At 36.5% G+C, this 19,394-nt stretch overlaps 1 protein-coding gene across 4 annotated transcripts in view; it reads left to right on the forward strand.

Moving 5' to 3' along the window:
• DRP2 (dystrophin related protein 2) overlaps positions 1–19,394 on the forward strand; it is a 4,029,288-nt gene that overhangs the window by 910,497 nt on the left and 3,099,397 nt on the right. For all 4 annotated transcript variants that reach the window (XM_044057118.1, XM_044057116.1, XM_044057114.1 and 1 more), the window contains exon 3: positions 5,353–5,428. The gene's annotated coding sequence lies outside the window, so the exon portion shown is untranslated. The remainder of the gene's footprint in view (positions 1–5,352; positions 5,429–19,394) is intronic.

The raw sequence follows: 19,394 nt of genomic DNA on the forward strand, positions 1-19,394 counted from the left end.
TGGATATCATTCACCACGGTTACAGGTTTTATTTCCATACCTTGCCTCCTTTCAAAGGCATGCCAGACATTCCTCCGCTACAAAGAAAAGAGGCTCACAAGCAAATTTCTCTGTTACTCCAAATAGGGGCCATTCAGCCGGTTCCTGTGCCAGAAAGAGGCCTAGGATTTTATTCTCGCCTGTTCCTAGTACCAAAGAAGGGGAACACGTGGAGACCAATTTTGGATTTATCTATCCTCAACACTTATCTGGACATTCCCAAGTTCAAAATGTTGACGTTACAACAGCTTTTACCTCTGCTGGGCAAAGATCACTGGATGGTAACTTTAGATCTCAAGGAGGCTTACCTTCATGTACCTATCAGACTAAGTTGCAGGAAGTATCTGCGTTTTCGAGCTGGAAATTCACATTATCAGTTCTCTGCATTGCCCTTTGGCTTATCTACTGCACCCAGAGTATTCACAAAGGTTCTGGCTCCAGTGATAGCTTACTTCAGGCTACAAGGAATACAAATCTATCCTTACTTGGACGACTGCCTGATTCTGGCTCAAGAAAAGGAAGACCTTTTACAGCATTTGGAATATGTGATAGCAGTGCTAAGATGCCTGGGGTATTCTGTGAACGAAATAAAGTCCAGTCTAGTACCCTCTCAAGACATGTGCTTTCTGGGTGTGAGACTGAATACAGCAACCCAGATGGCCTTTTTAACCCCGGACAAACAAAAGAATCTTTCCCTTTACTTCCATCAACTATCTCTTCAGTCCGGGCTGACTGCAAGGACAGTCCTTCAAGCCTTAGGGTTCATGGCATCTTGTATTCTGGTGCTTCCCAATGCCAAACTGCATATGAGGAAGCTGCAATGGTATCTCAAAATGTATGGACACAGCACTGCCAGGATTTGGACACTGTCATTCAAATAATACCTTGCATTCAAAAGGAATTTTTGTGGTGGGCTCAGGAATGTCACCTAAACAAGGGACTCTCTGTGACCCGGCCAGAGGCGAGTCAGATTCTAACGACAGATGCCTCAGACATAGCTTGGGGAGCTCATCTGAATGGAAAGTGGGGACAAGGCAAGTGGCCTGCCAGACTACAGCATCTACATATCAACATGAAGGAGATGTTAGCAGTCCAGTTTGCATTAATGGCTTTCAAGGAGTTACTTCTTCCAGGGCAGGTGTTGATTCTAACAGACAACACAACTGTCATGTGGTACATCAACAAACAAGGGGGAACACATTCTTACCCTCTGTGCAGGCAGGCAATGATTTTATGGGAGACTGCGCTCAGCTTGCAACTAACTCTTCAGGCAAGGTTTCTGCCGGGAGCACAGAACTCCTTAGCAGATGTGTTAAGCAGGCAAATCATGGATCCCCACGAGTGGAAACTGGATCTTCATGTATTTCGGAAATTGACAGTGTCATGGGGAACTCCAGACATAGATCTGTTCGCTTCTCCACTAAACCACCAGCTGCCAAAGTTTTGCACGAAAAGGTTTCATCACACAGCTTGGAAAGGTGGATGCTCTTTCTTTCAGTTGGAAAAATCTTCATGTGTATGCCTTTCCACCTCTGCCTCTTCTTCCAAAGGTACTCCTAAAGGTCAGACAAGACAAGCCAAGGATGATTTTAATAGCTCCAGATTGGCCTCGGCAGCACTGGTACCCATTACTGAGGAGTCTGGTAAGGAAGCCTCCATGGCCTTTACCTTTGATTCCACACCTATTGTCTCAGAGGGACGGTCATCTACTCAATGTCAAGCTTCATTCTCTTCATCTAACAGCCTGGCATATTCTGTTTTGAAACATAGCAGGTCTCAACTTCCTCAACAAGTTTTGAATGTGATTATGGAAGCCAGAAGACCTAGTACAAGGAAAGTGTACGCAGAAAAATGGAAGAGATTTTTATTTTGGAGTGCAGCAAAGAATTTGGAGGTTTCTGAGCCTAATTTGAGTGTGGCTCTTCAATATCTTACTGAGTTATTGGACAAAGGTTTGTCTTTCTCTTCCATAAAGATTCATGCTGCAGCAATTTCAGCTCACTATGATTGTGACCCACCATTGTTTTCTCATCCTTTGTTCAAGCAATTTCTTAGAGGGGCAAAGAATATAAGGCCCCCACGCAGAGCTCCTACTCCTGCTTGGGATCTCAATTTTGTGTTGGAGAAACTTACTCTACAACCTTTTGAGCCTGCGGCTACTGCTGAATTGAAATACTTCTCATGGAAGACTGCTTTTTTGTTGGCCATTACTTCTGCAAGAAGGGTTTCTGAATTGCAGGCCCTTATGGCGGTTGAGCCTTGTTTGATTTTCCATAAGGATAGGGTATCATTACGTACTAATCCTTCCTTTATGCCTAAGGTGGTTTCTAGTGTGGCTTTAAACCAAACTATTCATTTGCCTACTTTTTATGCAGATCCCCAAAATAAGGGGGAAAAGATTTTGCACACTTTAGATGTACACAGGCAGTTGCGTTATTATTTAAGCAGGACTAAGGATTTCAGGCAGTCTCAGCAGTTGTTTGTTTCTTTTGCTTTGAGTTCTCAGGGCAAGCCTGTGTCAAAACAAACTATTTCTAAGTGGATTGGGTTTTGCATTGCATTTTGTTATTCCCATCATGGCAAGGACATTCCAGCTGGGATTAGGCCTCATTCCACCAGGGCTACTGCCACTTCAACAGCATTTCTAAGGGGGGTGGCAACTAAGGATATTTTGGAGGCAGCTACTTGGAGTTCAGTGCATACTTTCTCTAAGCATTACCACCTTCCTCTCTACTCTAAATCTAGGGCTGGTTTTGCCATGGCTATTTTGCAGGGCATGTTGACAGCTCCTGCTTCTTTATGATTTGCCAGCCTCCCTTGCCTCTGCTTTGGGATTCTACCCAAGTGTTAGGACTGCAGCAATGTGGAATGAAGAACATAGTACAGTTTTGTACCTACCATAAATGTAGATGTTCTAAGATCCACATTGCTGCAGTCCAATTTACCCTCCCTCCTTCCCCTCTGTGTTTAGGGGTGGTTGTGTGGGTGGGGTTATACTTTTGTAAATTTGTATATATTGTATATATATTTGGTGCAGGAGTGTTTGGTGTTTTTTGGTTTTGGCCTTATCTTTTTAGGGTATTCTGACATCTGGGGCAAGAAAAGACTGAGGATATGACGTCGGTCATGCGCATTTGTACCCTGACGTCCTGACGTCAGACTAATGCGCCTTGACCGACGTCAGCCATATACTTTGGTATTCGGGCCGACTGGGACAGCGGACTACCCAAGTGTTAGGACTGCAGCAATGTGGATCTTCGAACATCTACATTTATGGTAGGTACAAAACTGTACTTTCTGAAGAAGTCCCTACGGGGATGAAAGCGCTAAACACTACCTTCATTGTGGACTAATAAAGATGAAGAAGGTCTTTCACTATGTCTCCACTTTTTTGTTGTCAAATGAGAATACAGATATTCTTAGCATAAATTATAGTAGTTAAGAGGACAGCTGCAATATAGTGCTAAAGTATAAACAACTTCTTCAGAAACTGGGTGACATAGGTCATTATGAACATCTCTGGAGTAACTGTTTTTGGATGATATCAACAAAAAGATGTGATTATGCCAGAGGACCATTGTATATTAAGGAGGGTAGGGAGTGTATGCACTGAATACGGTAAACATGATAAAGTGGTCATTGCAAAATGCTGACACTACCCATTAATAATAGTGGTAGTTTAAACCACATGCTTAGGATGAAAGTAACTTTAGTTCTAACTTAGAAGTTTTGTTTCTTTTCTTAAGCCTAAAACTTAGACTCACGTAGACATCCAAGTATTTAACATTAAAATCGGTTCCATCCATTTTCAAGATGTGAACTATTTATAAATGAGGTTTGGAACAGACCATTTTGTCGATAAATGGTAATGGAAGTGAGTGGGTATGTTGCTTCATAAGTAGGTGAGTGGATGTATGGATGCTGCTAACTGATCAGGATGAGCAGGTTTACGCTGTCCTGTCCTATAATGTTACATGGATGGTATTTCATCTGTATCATGTTTGGTTGAAATAAATGAATATTTAGTAACATTTATGTTTATGGAAATTTAATAAAGGTCGCCAAATGTCATTCAGTGTAATGTGTTTATTGAAGGGGACCAGGACAAATAGTTATGCATACTGTGGAAGTAAATAAGATTTATTTATATTTAACTCATAAATGGAGACATACCTATCTACGGTTTCTATATCCACTACAAGTGAATCAACTGAACTCAGGGTAAGGTGCATGTTGTCTGATTAACTTGATTAGGACAGCTTCTGTAGCTGCAAGTGCCAGGTGTATATGATATTGTCGAATTACATTTCAGCAAATGCCTATTCATCAAGTAGCTAAAGATCGAATGTCTAATCATTGAATGAACATTTTCAGAGAAAAGATTCCTAGGGAAAGGCAGCGGTTGGCTACTATCTGGAATTTACCCTTTTTCCCACTGTAGTGGTATCTTGGAGTTGGTATATTTAGTTAGGGGGATGTGGGGAGAGCAGCCCCCCCATAATGGGGGTGTGTGAGGGGTATAGCCTCCACCTGCATTGGTGTTTCGTTGTATGTTTTTTCTTGCAGTCACTACTGTTGCTTTGCCCTAGATAAATTTTCATTTAAAAGTTCGCTCACTGAATTGGTTGTTTGATTATTAGTTGTTCGCCAAAGAGGCATTTGCTGAAATGCGATTTGACAATGTGTTGTAGACCCACAAGTGCCATTAGGGTGTTGTGTTCATTTCTCCTTAATGAAGATTCTGGAAATAAGTTCAAGAGGAAGGGACTGAATTTATCCCTGTCTAGTTGTAGGGCAAAAGAAAAAAGTTGCTATGAAGATTCCATTAGTTCTAATCTTAGTTGTTAATGAGAAAAATTGAATGTTTAATCCAATTAATATAAATAGGAAAGTCCATGACTTCAAGAATAATAAAGAAGAAAAACGTTTATTCTGACATCAAAATAAACTGAAGTCCATGGGCCCTGCAAACATTTCACTTCATCCAAAATATAAAATACTAATTAAACTTGGCCAGAATGACTGCAACTCTTAATGAAACCAATTTATTTACCTCACAGCAGTTTTATCATCAATTTCCCATGCAGGTTGAAAAGATTTTAGCAATAATTTTAAACTCATTATTTGTGAGAGTTCACTAAGGTGAAAGTCATTTCTCGACAGGGGGATAACTGAAAAAAAAGCTTTCAATAAGGAAGAGTATGAGAGTAAAAAAAAATAATGATGTAAACAGATATGGAGCAATGAACTGACTAATTACTTATATAAATTAATGTTTAAACCATCTTGTTCAAATGCTTTTCTTGATTTCAGATTTTTATCTGTGGAGATAACTTCATCAGTTGAGATACATGAAGCAAGAAGGTTCATTTCCTCTTCTTTGGATACGGTAGGAAGATCTGAGTTCATACAATAATATCAAATCTTAGCTATGCTAGACTGTAGATTTTGTGAAATAGCTTATGCATTTTTCTACAAACACAATGATGCATTTAATTTTAAAGATAATATTGATAGTTTCTATATTCATAGTATCATAATTTGTTAAAATCATAATGGGTAGTTTTCTAAAACTCCACATTGATATTTTATATTTAATGGGGTTAAGTTCAAGTGCTGCTCATTAACTTTGCATTTCTTAAGATGTTCCTGTGGAACCTGTTAAGACTGAGGGACAAAGTCATGTTCAGTCTGCTCTTCTATCTCTTGTTTCTCCTCTAAGAATGTTAGCTCAGTATGGTGTTTCATGGCTCATACTGCAACTGGTGTTTGGTACTCTCCAGTTATAAGCCAATTGTTAGCCATTTGGTTTCATTATTGGTATCAGAAGTATTGCTTTTATTACAAAAAGAACTTGAGATTTTTTGGAATAATACTACTAAAGACTAAGACTTTGTAATCCAAGAACTCTTTATACTGTTTTTTTTTATCTGTTACTACTGGAGTGGAGAGCAATCGGCCAAACTTATGTGATGAATTCTAACTGTGGTAACTAGAAATAAATAAGAATATGAAATTAGGATTAAAAACTTAGCCAAGGCCTAGCCATATGTTGTGGTGTTAAGAAGGTTTACTGGCTTACCTTTGTGGTAGATTCTCTTAGAAACTGAGAGGCTAAACTAATAAGTATTCTTAGAGTGCATCTGTATCTTTATAATATTTGGACAGTCCAGCACCAGTCCTATCTAGCTCTGCAATAAGTACTGCATTCTAGATCCCTGCAAGAGCAATACATACAGTACCTCATTTGGATACCTTTAATTCAACCTTTTTTTTCAGAAGAGGCAAGTGCTGTTCTGACCCTTTAATTGACTCCATAGCTATAATACATCTCCCTTATATACCTCTGCTAGTCACATCTCCTTACCAGATCAAAGAACAGTCAATGAAAATAGCTGTGCTGTAACTGACTTTATTCCCCTTGACAGAAGAAGAAAGGGTACTTTCCCCATTTGAAGGATCTTTCTTAAACTGCAGCAGCATGCATGTCTTGGACAAATTGTATATTGTTCAGTAAGTCTGTAATTAAATATCAGAATTATAATCTTTTCTTTGTATTGTTCAGACTGTTGAAGTCTGTGGATAACATTTTGAAGGAAGCCATCATTGGGGCTGGCTGCATAGAGACCTTAGCAAATTCTGTAATGAACAAGGCTGATAGTAGGATGACCCATATCTCCTCAACCCCAAAATTATTTATCGAGTGAAAATAATATCAAGTAAAATACAATGTAAAGGGGTTATAAAGTTCTAGATCATAACCCCCCCACAAAAAAAAAAAAATCAGACCAAAAACAGGGATGAAACAGAAAAGTTCCCTACCCACAAATACCTCATTTCACTCAAGAGGGAGAACGCCAGAGAATCTGCTGAAAATTGGGAAAGAAACATGAAACTTGGAGCGCAAAGCCTTACATTTGGTAACAAGGCAACCTCCGACAAATAATGAAATATTAGTAAAATAGTAATCAGACACGGCTAATTAGTAATAATAAACTACCTAAAGAAAATTAATTTTAGACTATTTTATAGTCTTTATAGCTTAAATAGAGTGAAATGGTGCTTGGCCTTCAGTAGAATGTAAATTTGGCATCCAATAGATTGTGACAAGAATGTCTTCAGTAAGAAGAAATGAATAATAGATCAACATGATTTCAGTTCTTTCCTGACAACCATTAATATGAAGCATTTGAGATGGCTGCCCATCCTATATGGTAGTGGAGGTAGTGATGGGAGTGGTTGGAAAATACATTATATATGAAACGAGTAAGGACATGATGCCTATCACACCCACACCAAAAATCACAGACTAAAGGAAGTTATAGAAAGCTCTGACTACTCTTCATATATAAAATCAGATTTACAGCAAGTCTACAGCAACCAGACCAGTGTATAAAAAGTAGCAAGCTATATTCAAACCTGTGAAAATAAATCAAGTGCTTCTTTTTTGCATGCTTCCTGCATGCAACTTGCATGGAATTTCATAAGTAGATAAACGTAGTTTAAACGATGACAAGTATGAAGCAACAAGGACTGTTTAATGAAAGTGCATCTGTCTGTCTGTCTACTTTTTTTTGACCAGGTTAGTCCACCTAGGCCTATAGCCTCTTTTGATGGGAGATCTTCTACAGTAGTCATACTAATTAGGCACAGTCTGTCCAGGGCACTGGGGATGTCAGGTTTAATGACTGTGAATATGATGGGTGTTATAGGTGCAGTAATATTAGTCACAGAAAACATAGATTAACTTCTTTTTGCTGATATTTTCAGTATTTGTGAAGAGATGTATAAAGAATAGTTATTTAACAAACTTTTGATAGAAGCAGAAGTAACAGTATAAAGTTTTGATTCTGGCAAAAAGGATGGTGGGTTGAAAGAATGGAAATATTGGTTTAGAGTTTAAATGTGATGTGAACCTATAATGGGTGTTCTGAAAGTAAATACTGTATAGACATGATAGTACATTTTAATTGTATTCCCTCTACTCTTTTTGATATATGCTATGGCATCTTTTACTTCTGCCTGAGCTGACATCAGCTTATGCACATGGTATTTCAGTTAAACATCTCACCCAAAGGATGGCACACTCATGACTGAAGCACCCCTTCTCCTTATGCAACACACCGCAGTGTCAGTAATGGAAAATGAATCCAAGCACCTGGGGTAAAAACATAAAACTTAACTTTCTGATCTGCCAGCATCAAAGGCAACTCTGTTCTCTGTTGACTAAAGACACATAACAGGCATCCTGACAAAAGTAATGTAATGAAAACAGTTATTATAGCAATAACCCATGGTGGGTGTTGGTAATGCTGGATTTACCCACAGTTGGTGTAGTTTGGTCCAAATGACCAAAGCCATGCATGGGTAAATCAGCATTACCCATATTTAGGCATGGGTTATTGCTTTTATACAATAACATTATTTAAAAAAAATTATTTACTTTTCTTAAATAATGTCCTTGTATGATGGTGCAATGCTGCTCTTCCATGTTTTTCCTTGGTGTGCTGTGGCTTTCTTGATGTACTGGCCATGCTTATCAGTGCTGTGTAAAGGAAGCATTGGAAAAAGGAAGATCTACGTTACTTTTTTTTTTTTTATTATGTTTAATTTAAAAAAATGAAATCGGGAGACTTCAAATTTACAGGAGAGATAGTACAAAGAAAATATATGGATGATAAAGATAAGTATGTTTCTGTAGTTTTGCATAACATACCTGATTATCCATGTATTTTTTTGTCCCATCTATCTTGCTCTTTTGTAACTTTATTTTTTTTTTTAAATTAAAGAAAGTAGAATTTCTGGAGCATATATTAATAGAAGAAAGTCAGGGCGACCAAACTTTTCTGCATTGGTATATGCTCAATTTACAATGGGCAGTTTGGTTTGACTGACCACCTGTATCAGAGATAAACGCCCTGACTATGCAGTTTCTGGTCTCCCCACATTCCTTTTTTTTCTGTTTATATTTTCACAAAGCAACTGACCTGATTGAGTAGTGGTGGTCTTTTTTGACAATTTGAGCTTCATCAGATTAATACAACCATCTACAAATTATCAAATGGTTGTGTGAACATTTTTTTTCCTGTCTGAATTGTTATAATTAGTTTTGTAGTTTGGCATAGTGACCAACAAAATGTCAAAGGTCAGTGTATAGCTCATAAATCTGGAAGATAACCTGCAGCTACACTTTGTACTTTTCCATGAGCATTTATTATAAATGTATTAGAAGAACATCATTGTATTTTAATTTTCTTTTGAAAATTATGGATAAAATAGTCACTGTGCCATTATTGTAATGTATTGAGATGCGTATCATTACATGAAAGTTAGAAATAATGCACTTTATCCTTTTCTCTCATGACTGACTATCTTCTTTCTGCATTTACCTGGTTTGAAGGCAGTATCATGTTCCCAAAGCACCAAACAATTTATATTTCTCTGCAATGATTTAATTGACATTAATATTGATCACTGTGACTGCTGCAAGCACTGTAATGCTTACACAGATGACATGTTATTCAGTTGCTTTTTATTTATATGCTGTAATATTTACTCAGACCTGTACTTAGTTTTGGAGCCCAGGAGCACATAAGATGTTGTTCAGGAGATGCAACATATTGGTATGTGTTAAGTGGTAAAACTATTACATTTGATTTGTATACTCATATCACAGGTTGACAGTGTAGTTTGCTTTGGCTGATTTCAGCAGTGAAGATTGTTTATTAATATTTATGGAAAGAGTAGCTTTTTAATGTACTCTTGGTGACTTTTTTGATACAGATTACTATATTAATTACATTACTGGCGTATGGTATGAACACAGCATTGCATTGTGTTATGGATGCAGGACCTAGTACTTTTACATTATTATAAATGTCTTAGGAATGAGAGAGACATTTCACTATATGCCTCAAGAAATGTAAAATATTAGCTGCATAACAATATCCATTGACAAGTGAAGACCATGAACGGTGTACACAAAATGCATTATGTAACTTATAAAAGGATGCTGGTTAGTTACACAAATACAGTGTAGAAAAAAGGCAGAACATAATGCTCTGATGAGTCTGTATATGCATTTCAGTGGCAGTTAATTAATGACTGCCTCATACAATTCATCTGACCAGTAAGTTTGCATTGTTTTGTGATGACTATAGGATTAATTAAAGCATTTTCACTTTGCATGATACTTTTTTTAAAACTCAGTAAAATCTTCATAATCTCCCTAATGGTTGAATTATTGGTGGAGAAAAATGAAACTACTATAATTTGTGAGTAAGTGGCATCTTGCCTCCATGTTCATTTTAAGATGCACTTGCTGTAATGGCCTGCTGAAGTTAAGCCATAGGGCAGATATGATCATTTGATTTAGCATTCCTTTTTATTTGATCAAACAGTAGGGAATTCATCAGCTAGGAAATATAAACATTTTGCTGGATAATCTGGGCCTATGTTTATGGCTACAGGATGATTTTGCAGCCACTACATTGCATGACAAGTGTGAAATTTCATTTGGGTCAGAAACAGATACAATGTAATGTTTATAGAAAACTCTAAAGAAATTGAAATCTTAAAAGATTTGACTATAAAATTTTGAAAAATAATGAAGCTGTGAGCTAATTTGACAAACTTTTTTTTAGGATTAGAGTTTTAATATAGTTTCTTCTGAATGTTTCAAAATGAAGCATTATACTATTTTAGGACATTGTTGGAAGGTAGTTTAACAGATGATAAATAAAAGGTATTTATAGGCTGAAGCAGAAAACTGTCCAGAATTTCAAATTTAATGTATATCTCATTTCAAGATTGAAGGAAGAGATACAATCAAGGTTTAGATTACAGTACTGCAAAGTAAAAATGTTATGGTGTTATTTTACCAGATGAATCACAGACTGATAATATGGGTGTTTTAAACTATTTTTACTCTGAATATTTAATGTGAACATCTTTTGACACTACCTTATGAACTACAATATTTGGAATTTACAAATTCTACCTGGAAATAGTTTCTCAGCATGATTATGAAATCACACTTTGGGAAGAAACTAAGTTATGGCAAGGTGTACTACATGGCCTAATTGTACAATACTGGAATTTTGCAATTTATTAAAAAAAGAAGAACATGAAAAAATGAATACACTGTGACAGTTGAAATTTTCTTAGAAGTACTTTATAGCTGAAAGAACTAATGAAATGTAATAAATGGCTTATAATTTACACAATAAGTTTGTGGCACCCATTTAACCCCATTGATATGTCATTTTATTTTAATTTCAGCATGCTTGCTGTTATTTAGGCTATAAAGGTAGTATACAAGACTGATCTAATTTTGAGGACATTCCTTGAGGGTTCCATGATTGGGTATGGGCTCTCTATGACTATAATGCATGCTCTTTTGTATGATCCCATTTTTAGGGATGCTGCTGTGCCTGTACCAGTGTAAGCCATGATGAAGTACATTAACTATATAAATGCAGATATATACTGAGCTTGACAATTCTTTTTTCCAATCACAAAGGTCATATCTCACTCCTTGCTGTTATCAGTTTATAATCCTACTAATAACCCATATGGCTGTTAAATTATCCATCAGGAGTACATCAACAGTACTTATCCTTTACTGGGAAGGAACATGACACCGAAAACTGCACCAAGTGCCAAGGATTCAGTCCAGTTACTCAAAGGCATGGGAAGCAAAAGCTTTTGAATTTCTTTCTATCAGAGCATCGTGCTTGTTGATTGCTCTCTTCTTACTTGGTAACCATTATCATGCTCACAGGTATACGTCAGAGTATTGTCACAAGTACAAAGTAAATAAGTACACTGTTCATCACCTGACATCCCTAAAGCTGGAGAGCTTGCCTTTGGCTACTGATGGCTCAGTCCCATACCTCTATCTCCCCATAATGGAACTATAGCCCCTGCTTCCACCCTTGTGGTGCATCATTGGCTTTTCACTATCTTTTCTCTGAATGATCAGATGGAATCCAAGGTTGGCCAGCATGTTTCTGGTGGAGAAATTGTTATATTTACCCAGCCACAGAGCTGTGGTGACCAGGACAAAGAAATGTTCTCCTGGAATGGTGCTGTATATCCAGATGGGCTGCCTGCTGGGAATCTAAGCTGCAGGCATGGAATTTGTTCTCTTGGCAAACTTGGTCTTAAGGCCAGACCTTCCAATGAATGACATCTTATGTAAATATATATATATATATATGGCTTGTCATTAAAATGCATCTCTCTTTTTGTCTATTTTCTGATTATTCCTATGTTTGTACTAATTATTGTTTTATGCATTGATATGATATCACTTGTTTGCAATCATGCTACATAACAATACTGTTCAGTATGGTGCACTGTAAGCTAATTCAGTGAATATCATGATCTCTCTAATTGCTCTTCTTTTATATTTTCTGCATATGCTACTGTATTAGTTCTTGTTATCCTTTACAACTTGGGCTGAGCTTGTAAATGGTAATGCCTGGTCAGTGCTCTATCCCAGCAAACAAAACAAAATAAATAAGGATGTAGCCACATAGGGTATGATGTCAAATGTTTTGGCTAGATCACTGTCAACCTGTGTAACTCTCTTGAAGAAGTTAACTAGATTTAATAGACTGGACCTCCCTTTGAAGAAACCAAGCTGATTAGGGTCTAGCCGAATAATATTTTTCATATCATAATTGATGAGATCACTTATGGCACAATTCAGGCTCATAAGGCTAATGGATCTATAATTTACTGAGGTCTGTGGTAGTGGCTACCCTTGTGGAGAGGCATCACTAATTTTGGAACAAATCCTGTGATCGAACTTAGCTTAAAAGCAACTGTAGCTAAGATGGAGCAAAAAGGGTAGGCCCAAGCGCAAGATACCTGAGAATGCAATCAGCAGTTTATTTTTAATGTTTCCAATGCAAATGCAAGGGCAGGAGCATAGAGTGACAGTTTTATGACCTGTTGGTGCTCAATCTGAAGGGAACATACCTTTTTTTTTATCCTCATCCTAGCAATGAGGGGTGCCAAACTGGGAAGTGGCACTGGGCACCAAATGAGTCAGCTATAGCTTTGGTTAAATCATTTGATGAGAGGTTCAATGAGGCATTTTTGGAGCTCTTTATTAAACATCCAGGTATGCTGTCAGGTTCCATCCCATGGAATAAGTATTTTTGGTTTATAATATTGCCTTCAGACATGCTCCTTGGTGATAATATGGTGTAAAGGATTTTGGGATATGTAGAGTTTGGGCAGAGGTTTGTTGGTGAAGCTTGCACTGAACATGTTTGCTAATGTATTGGTGATGTCTGTTGGGTCAGAGTAGGTTTAGTATAAGTTCTGAGCATTGTTGGGTATCATTCATTCATTAGTTTAGTGGTGTAGTTAAAGAAGGAATTGTAGTTGTCCTTAGCTTCAAAAGCTAGCCTAAGTTCATGGGTTAGTTTACTAGTCCTGATGGTATTTTTCAATTCCCTTATAATTTTATCCTATCCTTGATATGAAGAGTTTTGGATCTGCTGTATCATTTAATGAGTTTTTTTTCAGTTGTTGGAAAGTTTGTCTGTAGATAGCACCAGGGTGGTTTGTTTTTGAATTTGTCATTCTGCTTTGCTCTGGTTGGGGCTGCTACTTCTATGCATTTGTCTAAATAGGTACAGAACTCCTTTGTGAAGGTGATTGCTATGTCAAGCTTATGCAGGCACAGATGAATTTTGAGATTTTATTATATAATTGTATGATGTTTTCTCATGCATAGTCCTTGAATTCAGAGATGTTGGTTTCAGGGGCTTTGGAAATTTCAAAGGCAAATATAGTTCATGGTACAACTTAACTGGGGAAGGAGAGATCAGCTGAATTGTGTGTGTAGAGTCTGTATACATGAGAAACAGATCTAGAATATTATGTCCTGGTAGGTTTATTACATATCTGTTCCAGGGAATTTATATTAGTTATGTCCAAGAACTTCTGGGCATACCTTGTGTTGGAGGTATAGGTTCCCTAGTTAATTACAGTCGTTCTTGGGGTCTATATTACATCAGCGAATGACCAAATATTCGAATCTCTAAATGTCGACCTTTAGAGATCAAACATTTAAATGTTTGAAGATGTAATAAAAACAAATTAAACAAAAAAAAGTAACAAAAAAGGGTTTTAGCAGGGGGGAAAGCCCCCCTGCACCCCCACATGGAGGGCTGCACCACCCATACCCCCGCTACTTAAATATACCAACTCTGAGATCGTACATAAGTGAAATACAATGCGGAAACGGGAAATTTCCCCTTCCCTACACTTGATCTTGGAGCTGGTATATTTAAGTGGGGGGTGTGGGGGGTGCAGGAGGGCTTCCCCCTGCTTACACCCTTTGGTTTTTGTTTTTGTCACTTCTTTTTTTTTATTTTTTTTTATTTTTAAATATTTTTGAACATTTAAATGTTTGATCTGTAAAGGTCGACCTTTACAGATTTGAACATTTAATCATTCGTTGATCTAATATAGACCCTTGTTCTTGATAATAGGAAGTTATTTAAATACTTAGGAACCAAGCATGATCATCTGAGGGTGTCCTGTTGCAGACTATAAGTTGATAGTTTACCTTATAAATGGTGACCTGGAGTTCTCTGAGTTCTTTGTATGGGTCTCTAGGAATCTGTCTGGAAATGCTATGATCCTTGATAAACACAGAGATGCTACTGCAGTTACCAAAAGGCCTGGAGACCTAGTAAGGGCAACAACTAGTATGGAGGAAATGCTTTCCTTACATTTATACCAAGTCTCAGTAGTTACACAAATGCAGAAATACTCCAGATGTAGGAAAACCTCTGGGTTATGCAATTTGTTGCTGAGACTTTTGGCATTAAGAACAGCCACCTTAATATGGTGCAAACTGGGATTTGATAAATTTGATACAATGGAATGTCCTTTAATTGTATTCTGACTAGAAAGGTGCTATGAGGGAGGCATAGGCTTTAGTCTGTATTCAGAAGCCTTCAAAAGAGAAGATTAGGCAGTCTTTGGCAAATCAAGTTGGACTGTCAATCATTTTGTCCCATGCTGGTACATACTGGCTCAATCTAAAATGACATCAACTATTCAGTCAATAGTTGAAGCTAATTATCTTTTCTTTGTACTTAAACATTATTGTTAGTGAAGGAAAGATTCCAGTCAGGAACAGGGAATACATATATGGAAAGGTTTAATATGTATCTCCCTGCATGTTCTTCAGGTTTTGCATCCCAGGGCATTCATATCCGGGTGAACCACCACTATGTTGTAATCATATTTGCTTTGGGAAAGGGTCTTGAGGATTCTTGTAACATCAGAGATCCTGACAACCAAAAAGACAACTGACTGTAACTCTATCCTTGTCCATTCTTGCAAGTGGAGAATCTGCCTGCCTAGCAAGTGAGTCAGCAATCACTAAGAAATTTTGTTAGTAGAGTGTTTGAGTACATAATTGGGAGCAGTCTGAATCTTGGTGACTTAATACCATAGGTATAGAGGGAGGAGATGAGTTGGAGAATTGTCACTGAGACTTATTCTTACTAATTCTGGGAAGATCTTGGTAGTGATTTTTAACAACCTCAGCATGACATTTTAATGTGATTTTCTTGAGACTATGGTAGAGTTAAGGGTACAGGTATGAGTGTATTAATGCTCACTGTGCATGATTTTAAGTGGGAGGGATATCTTATTACTTAGATATTTGTACTCTTCAAAGGAAGAGTTATGTGTGTCAAATAAGGTTTTATTATCATTGAGCATATGGCAATTCCTATGCTGCCTCAGATCACCACATGCTATGTGGCTGCCAATAGAAGGAAAACAAGCTGATTGAGTTTCCATAATGTCCAGTGATTCAGGTATTAGATGGAGAAGTATAGAGGTAATGTAAATGTGACCAAGTAGCTTAATTTAATTTATATTTTGTTGAAGTGCATATGGTAACTATTTGTAGGGACAAAGAGGGTTGATTCTAGTTTTTGAAACAGGACACTGGCTTAACTACTTTAAAAGAGCATGTGTTTTGTGGGGAAAGTACACTGGAATGAATGTGTATTTCTATTTAGCAAGTGAAGGAAGAGAACAACTGGGAGGCTGGAAAGCAAGAAACTATAGTGGATCACTTTAATAAAAGCAGCTGCCTGGCTTCCAGTTCTGTTTTATGCAAACAGCAAGATCCTATTGGTGGATAGAGCAGTATCATGGTTCTCCAAACTCTCAGATAAGAGTGGCTAGTCTCAAGTAGTAATGGAGGAGTAGCTTAAGGCACCAAATAATGACACAAAGTGTAGCTTGGAGAAATTCCTTTCATGGATGTAGAGAGTGGACATTGCAACCTCACTTTGTGTAGTGCAGCCCCCATGCAGGAATGTCAAAAAAAAAAAACTAAGCTTTCGTAACTCATAAGTGAATAGCAATTGCACTTATAACCTTATAATGCACACACACACACACACACACGTGTACTTACCACATATACTCATATACATCTGGTGATACTGTGATACTCAGAAGAGCCAACTTTAAACATGATTAGGGGGAACATACACTAACTCTAGTGATCTCAAACTAGATGTATATGTGTGTATACATATATATATATATATATATATATATATATATATATATATATATATATGTATATGTGTATATATATATATATATATATATATATATTTATATGTATGTATATATATATATATATATATATATATATATATATATATATATATATATATATATAAACGCCCTTTTTGATCCATGGTAGCACTTGTTTCAGGTATGGAGAGGTCGGAAATGTTGATGTTTGCTGTTTTGTTTGACTTTCTGACCTGTCGGCGGTACTGAATTCATGGAAATGGTTCGTCTATGTGCACTTTCGGGGATGTGCCAGCCAAAATTATGATGGTAAACTATATTATATATATATATATATGGGTCCCCTTCAGAATGCCGAAATTCAAAACTTCGAAACCCATATGATCACAGACCATATATTCAAAGTTTTGAAATACCGACATTCTGAATGGGAAATAGCATACAGCGCGGACTGGGAGATTTACCTTGTCCTCGCTGTAGTGTGATCTTGGAGTTGGTATATTTAAGTAGGGGGGGTGGGGGTGCAGGGAGGTCTAGTTCACATTTTCGAACATTCAAATGTTCGATCATATGGTCTCGGCCATATGATTTTCGAACATTTGAGCGTTCGGTTATGTGAAGTAGACCCATATATATATATATATATATATATATATATATATATATATATATATATATATATATGTGTGTGTGTGTGTGTATATATATATATAGATATATATATATATATATATATATATATATATGGATTCCATAAATTGGTCAAATTACACTTAGTGGAAAATGATTCCAGGCAGTTCACTTCTCTGAAAGGTCACTTGACTGAAAGCTCACTTGGTCGAAGTTCATTTGGTCGAAAATGGAATATAGCCCCTGCCCCACTGCAGTGTAACCCTGGAGTGAGAATATTAAATAAGGGGGGAGGCACAGCCCCCCACAAGGGTGTGTGTGGGGGCATAGCCCCCCACATAACTTTAATGTATTCACTGTTATAAGAAGGTATATCCAGTAGAAATGCATTGATATATATATATCTTCAGTAAAAAATATTGGCATAATGTGGGGGGCTGTGCCCCCACACCCCCCTTATTTAATATTCTCATTCCAGGGTTGCACTGCAGTGGGGCAGGGGCTATATTCTATTTTCAACCAAATGAACTTTGACCAAGTGAGCTTTCAGTGAAGTGCACTGCCTGGAATCATTTTCGACTAAGTGAAATTCAACTAAGTGTATTGAATCCATATTTACACACACATACATACATATCTGGGTATACTTAAAATAATCTTACAGTATAAATGTTGTCAGATATATGATTTGAATGTCAAAATAACTGTTTCAAATGTCAAAATCTGCAACTTCACTCTAGCATACAAATATTCCAAGACAGAACATCTCTCACTGACTGACAAATTGCATTTTTAATTGAATATAGACATTTAAGTACACAAGAAAGTAAACTTCACACATTTTTTGCAACGGGGGGGCAATCCTCCCTATACCCCTAATCTTAGATATGCGAACTTCATGGTTGCACCAACTCAAAGAAGCAAGAACTCTCCCAAAAGAAGGTGATTGTTGCCTATGCTCTCTTAGATATTGTATCAGCAATGATTCACAAAAAACACAAGTTTCAAAAATATATATTTTGTTTAATGCCATTAAGTAGGAGTATATCTCTTTATCAGATGTTGGTACTAAGTAAAAGATTTTTGATATTTACGCCTTTCATTATTTTGCATCTACAGTCTTATTATGCAGATTAATTCTTGACATTTCTACTGTTAGATTCTGCCCCAAAATATATACAAATGGGTACCACTTATCTGAAAATTAAATCACCAAGACGAGATGTCTGAAACCTGATTTTAATGAATGACCTTATTCCCGACACTTATGAAATAATTAAAGAATATTTATTAAATTTATATAGTAAAAAAGAAATTAACACAGATCATATTTATAATGGTGAAAAATTAAATAAGAAAGATAATGAATATTTAGAGAGAAAAGTAAATATAAATGAGTTTAATGAGATCTTGAAAGATATTAATGTTAATTCAGCTACAGGTTTGGACAGAAATGAATATAGTATGTACAAAGAAATGTATGACTGGCAAAAATGATGTTTGTAGAAGTAATGATTGAGTGGCTAGAAAGAAGAATTATGTATAAAAAATATTAAAGAAAGGAGACAAAGATGAAATAAAAAAATCGAGACCAATTACACTGAATAACACAGATTATAAAATTTTCATAAGAATAGTAACTAAAAGACTACAATGTAAAATAGAAAGATTATATGATCAGAATTTGTTTGGGAGAAAAGGAAAGGCTAGTCAAGACCTATTGTGGATAATAAGGGAAGTAATATATGATATTCTTCATAAAAAAGTGGAAACAAAAACCATGATAGGTGATGTCAGTAAGGCATATGATAATATTCAGTATAAAGCATTATGGGGAATTTTACAAGCATACAACATAAGTGAAAAATATTGCAAGTAATTAAATCAATATATGAAATGAATTATGAGAAATTGAATGTAAACAGTTGGATTGGGGAGGATTTGAAAATAGAGTGTGGTATAAAACAAGCCTGTTCTGCAAGCAGTATGAGCTTTGCTATAATCAGTAACAAAGTAATGATGGAAATTAATAAAATGTCAAGTAAGGCAGGATATAGAATGATGGAGAAGATGCAGTTACCAATAATGTATACTTACCCTGATGATATTGTAGTAATATCAAAAAATAA

Source organism: Protopterus annectens, chromosome 15.part0 (genome assembly GCF_019279795.1).
Source record: "Protopterus annectens isolate FY-2018-M chromosome 15.part0, PAN1.0, whole genome shotgun sequence".
Classification (NCBI taxonomy): domain Eukaryota; kingdom Metazoa; phylum Chordata; order Ceratodontiformes; family Protopteridae; genus Protopterus; species Protopterus annectens.